The sequence below is a fragment of the Phyllostomus hastatus genome, unplaced genomic scaffold (genome assembly GCF_019186645.2).
Source record: "Phyllostomus hastatus isolate PE091 unplaced genomic scaffold, TTU_PhHast_1.1 phas_contig_159, whole genome shotgun sequence".
Taxonomy (NCBI): domain Eukaryota; kingdom Metazoa; phylum Chordata; class Mammalia; order Chiroptera; family Phyllostomidae; genus Phyllostomus; species Phyllostomus hastatus.
In genome coordinates this window covers 3877706-3883705 of record NW_025333640.1, presented here as the reverse complement: position 1 = coordinate 3883705, position 6000 = coordinate 3877706, and positions in this window count along the sequence as shown.

Genomic DNA, 6000 nt, shown 5'->3' with positions numbered 1-6000 from the left:
ATGCAAAGTGCATGGCCCAGCTCAGGCATGTAATCAGTGCTTAATAATTGGAAGTGACTTCATTGCGAAAGTCACCCAATGCAGGGAACTCAAAAGCCCGGGACTCTGGAGAGATCAGTGGGCTGCATCTTGGAGCAGGAGAAACTGGCAGCAATTCTTCTGTTCTGTGCAGTCATGCTGTCACTTCTGAGACTTTACCATGGGCTGTGAAGAGCTGTCAGCTCTGCCATTTCCCTTCTGAGGGAAATTTGGTGAAATCACTGAGACTTCCAAAAGGAGCTGATGACAATACTGCATCCTCTGGAGGCCTGCCTTTCCTGTGAAAAAGCTTCGTGCTTGTGGTCCTGGGGGTTCCTGGATATCATAAAGGCCACCAGCATAGTAGAAATGGTCATAAGCTAAATTTCCACTGGAAGAAAATGCTATATGGTAGGGAGTTGAAGTGTCTGGGATTCTGCGTGTCATGAAAGAGGGTAAATAAATAATTCACTGCTGCTTGTGCTTTGAACCGCAGTAGTCAAGGACTCAACAAACCACAACACTTAGGGACAAATCTTGCAGGAGAATGTTGGTGAGGTTCATGCTACATTTGGGGAAACACAAGAGGCATTTGCAAGATGCATTTGCAAGAGGTGAGTGTTCTGCTGCCTTACAACAGGGGCTGGCACACTCTCTGCAAAGGACCTTGGAGTAAACACCTTTGGCTTTGCAGCCCGGGTGGTCTCTGTCACAACGGTCAACTGTGCAGCTGTAGGGAGAAAGTGCCAAGGACGATGTGTAAAGGAACGTGTGTGGTTGTGTTCCAATAAAACTTTATTTAGGAAAACAAGGGGGTAGGCTGGATTAGATCCTGTCTGAAACCAATCCTCCTTAGGGGAGAAGGAACAGGCCCTTAAAGCCTTCCAAAGGAGCCTCAAGATCTGGAAGCTTCCATTCTTATCCCCTTACAGCCATCAGAGCATCACAGTATACAAAAACCCGGCTCTCCTACTGTGGGATGAGACCACAAACAGCAGGCTTGGGCCCTCTAGGTCAGTCGGCCTGCAACTAACCCACTAAATGACCCCACATATGGGAGTGGCAAGACCAGCAGAACTGCCTGGCTGGGCCCAGTCCAAACTCCCGACATATAGAACGAAGAGTGAATTGAACCAGGGTTGTTTTAATCCTAGTCAGGGGTCAGGGACATATGCTCTGACAGCTCTGCTGGGAACCCTGCAAACACACATGGCAAAGGGCGTGGATGTGCACAGTCCTTCCGAAGGGAGACTTGTGTGGTCGGGAGCAGCAACTTCCTCCCTTCCAGTGAGGACCACTGGCCTGTGTTTCTTACAAGTCAAGAAGAGCCTGCTCACATGCAAGCACGTTTTAAGTATGTGTACACATACATTTAAATACAAGTATCAGCTCGTTCAACACCTTGCTTTTTCACCTAACATGTCATTATATCACGTACGCCTTCCTCCACGTGGACATCTTTCGGACATCGTCCCAAAGTTATGTCTGCTGGATGAGCTTAAGCTTGGCATACAGATTTACAATACTTCTTCCCTGCTGACACAGAGGCATCTGCACCTCCAGTCCTGCCAAGAATGATCTCACTGACCCCAAGACAAAGCAAATGAGGCAGCGGGAATGCAGCAAGGGGACTCCCACAGGGTTCTAGATTTCTGTGGCACAAGCCTACCCTGGTCTGCAAAGCTGGTCAGGTCAGTGTGATTCTATGTGTTACCACTGTTATTGTTTTCTTAAATAGGTTTCAGGTAGGGGTGCAATTCTGCAATACATCATCTGTATATCGTATTATGTGTTCACCATCCCAAGTGTTTCTTTTTAAAATTGCAACAAAATGTAAGTAAAATTTACCATCTTAACCATTTTTCAGTGCACAGCTCAGTGGCATTCAGCACACTCACACTGTTGTGCAGGCATCCCCACCATCTGTCTCCAGAACTTTCTCACCTTCCCACACTGACTCTCTGTCCCTATTAAACACTGACTCCCTCCTGAGCTCCTGGCACAGGCTATCCCCTGCCTATAGATTTGACTCCTCTATGGACCTCCTGTGAGTGGAATCACACCGCATTTGTCCTTTGTGTCTGGCTATGCCACTGAGCTTAACATCCTCAAGGTTCATTTCCTTCTTCCTTTTTATGGCTGAATAATATTCTAATGTGTGGATGGACCACATTTTGTTTATCCATTCATCTGTTGATGGAAATTTTGGGTGCTCCTGCCTTTTGAGTATTGTGAGTGATGCTTCCATGAACATTGGTTTACAGTGTCTGAGTCCATTTTCCACCCTTGTGGATGCACGCCTCGGGGCAGAATCAGCAGGTCACGTGGTTTAACTAAGCTTAACTGTTGCAGGTACTGCAGACTGTTTGCCACAGCAGCAAGACCATTTTGCACTCCCACCTATATAGACCTAGTTTTATGTTATTCTTTAAATAAAAAAATAATTATTTGAGGGGTGACATACAAACAAGGACACAAATGCACTGATGTTAAGTGAACACTTAATAAATTTTACCTTTTTCTCCAAGTAACCACCACACAGACCACAATGTGGAACATACCCATCCCCCAAGAAGTCCCATGCCCCTTCCCAGCCAACACCCCCAGCGATGCCAATCTGACTTAACACCACTGCTCGTTTTTTCCCATTTTTGAACCTCGTATAAATGGAGTTAGAAAGCAAGTCTTGTCTTTTTGTGTTTCCTGCCTCTGCCCAACCACTGTGTTTGAGTTCCATCCAGTCTGGTGCGTTTGTCAGTAGTTCTCTCCTTCTCAAATGCTGTGTGGTGTCCCTTTGTATGAAGGTACAACTTACTCACTCATTCTGATCTGGAAGGACATGTAAATAGATGGTTTCTGACTGCCAGCTATTGTGAATGAAGCCATAGGAGAACATTCTCGGGTGGCTCTTTCAATGGTGACTCAGACGCTCATCTCTGTTGGGTGTACCCCCCGCCCCCCCCGCCGGGGAAATTGCTTAGATGCAGGGTACACGTAATTAGCTCTGTGGGTCCAGCCAAACAGTTGTCCAACATGGCTGCTCCATCTGCGCTCCCGCCAGCAAAGCACAGGAGTTCTAGTGACTTTCCATCCTGACCTAGACGCTGCCAGCCTCTTTAATTTTGGCTTTTCGAGGGAGATGAATGTCCCCCACAATTTCAAAGGTAATAGTGGTGCCCTGGCTGGTGTGGTTCAGTGGACTGAGTGAGTTGCTGGTTCAATTTTCCAGTTGGGGGCACGCAAGAGGCAACCAATTGATATTTCTCTGGCATGCTGATGTTTCTTTCCCTCTCCTTCTCCCTCTCTTTCCCTTTCTCTAAAAATAAATTGAATCCTTAAAAAAAGATAATGGTGGCCAGATGATCAAGGTTAACACCAGCAGTCATGAGTCCTGTGGATGGTGTGTATCCTTCATGCAATCTGGTGAGAAGAGCATTTCATCTGCTTGGCTCTTCCTCCTCATGCTCCAGAATCCTAGTTTACCCATAAGAAAGATGCCAGAAAAAATCACAAATAAATTGAGGGACAAAATACCTGACCAGTACTCAAAACTTTCAAGGTATTAAAACCCAGGGAAGTCGGAGAAATTGTCATAGCTCAGAGGAGACTGGGACAGAAAAGGGTGTTAGGGGAAAACTAAGAAAATTCAAACAAAGTCTGGACTTTAGTTGATAATAACGTATCAAGATTGGTCTTCTAGTTTCCACAAATGTATCACACTGATGTGACGTGTTACAAACAAGGGGAATTGGGTACAGGGGCTGTAGGCACAGGAACACCCTGTCCCATCTTTACTACTTTTTTGATAAAGTGTATTTAACAAAGATAATACTGTATTTCCTTGATTTGAACATGCCTGGGCTTCTTTTCATCTTTACATTTTTGATACCTGGATGTATCTGTCTTACGAGCAATAGCAAAGGAATGTTCCCGGCCCCTGGGCAGGTGTGAGTTGTGAGCAGGGGGGTTGCTCTGGAGCTGGAGAACAAGATCATGGAAGTGTGACGCCTCTGGAAGTATTTAGAACCATAGTACACAATGAGCCAGGTCACTTAGGGATTGATTCTGACATGGCCAGTGCTCTGGTGCTTTCTGTTGAACATGACTGTTTTGAGAGTCCAACAGCCACCATCTGTATCTTGTATGTGGGGACATGCCCAGGACTGTGCAGGCCAGAAGTGCCTGGAATTCATACCTCCATTCAACTCGCCCCCCCCCCGACACACACAAATACATGGGTTTGGTGTAGAGGTACCCTAGTTCCCTTGCCTCTCGGGTGGGCTAATTCCAAGGGATGTGCACCCAGTCCCTCTGCTAATGATGATCCAATTGCCCCCTGTGGCAGCTGGTGTGAGAACCACTCTTTTTTGGTGCCTTCTCTTCCTTTGTGTCACCGCCTGCCACACCATGCTGTTGTCTGCATCTCTCAAATCAACAACCTGCACTTAAGCCCTCATTCTCAGGGTTGTGGGGAACTCAACTTGTGATGGGACAGTGACATGGTGAAAGGAAACTTGGGAAAGAGATGCCTAGGGGGCCATAGAGACCATCATAGCTGGGGTCTAGTCCCACTACTCCAGCTCTGAGTGGTAGGTGGGATGTGCATGGTGTTTGTCATTTCATCCACTTGTCTGAACCCCGCCCGGCTGCCCCACTTCAGGTCACCTCAGGATGCAGAGGAGAATGGGATAGAGTCCCTGCCATCATGGATTCTGCAGGAACCAACAGGTCAGAATAATATTAGAGCAGGGTCTCCCTTGGCACTGCTGACACTGGGGCTGGGTCCTTCTCTGTGGGGGTGTCCTGGGCACTGTAGGGTGTCAAGCAGAATCCCTGAACCCCACTCACTAGATGCCAGGAGTACCCTCAGTCATGACAACTACAGATGTTCCCGGTCATCATAGAGTGTCCTCCAGGGGGCAGAGTGGCCCTGGTGAAAACAGCTGTGATGATGCTGCCAGCATGGCCCTGGGCGATCTCGGTCCCTTTAGGGTCAGTGCCTGCGCTGAAAGCTGTTCCTCCCTTCACTCCTTCCCCTGCTTTAATGCTCCCTGTAACATCTCCTCTGTATAATAAATTACATCTTGTCAGTTCATTGTTCACTGCCCTCTGGTAAAGTGGGAACTCTTGTGAGGACAGGGATCCTCAACTGCTCTCTTGGTCATTATGCTCCAGCACCAGGATGAGTGTCTGCTGTGTTGTAGGTGCTTAATAAACACCAGTTAAATAAAGAGTTGAACAAAAGTGTGAGAGGATGAATGAATAAAGGGTTAGGAAGAAGGAAGGAAGGAAGGAGGGGGAGATTTCCTTTCCAGTTGTGTGAGAAGATCAAGCAAAGGGTTAATCTTAAATGGAGTGACCAACCACCCAGTGTGCCTGGACCAAGGGGTTCCCTGGATTACTGGGATAGTTGTCACCCTACCTAACAGCAATAACACCTGCAACAGCAAGAGTGACAGTAAATAACTTCTGTTGACCAGGCACTGTTGTAGCATTTTCTATGTTAACTCGCTCAACCCTCACAAACATCCTGACATCGGGACTGTTAGCAGTGGCTGTTTGTCAGAGCTTAAGTGATTTTCCCAAGGACCCAGACAAGGAAGGGTGGCCAGGGCTGGAATTCTGGTGGCAGAGTGGGGTACAAGGCATATCCTGGGGGCTGGCCTTGTTGGGAGGAGGTACAGGAAGGTTCTAGAGAAAGTTAGGGAACAGTGAGAGTGACACCGGAGGAAGGAGTCTAAGGAAGAATGTTCTGTGCAGGGGACCAGCATATGTAGATGGCCCTAGGCCCAAGGTCCCATGGGGCCAGGGCTTGCTTTGATGTCCCGAAAATGCAGGTGGGAGTGGACATGGGGAGGATTTGGACAGGAGCAGCTGCTACGAGCCACTCTCTGTTTGGCTGCCTGAATCAGGGTCTAAGAGGACCCTAGGGGTCTCTCTGCAGAAAGTGGAGGAAAGGAGACATAGAAGGGGAGGGAGGGA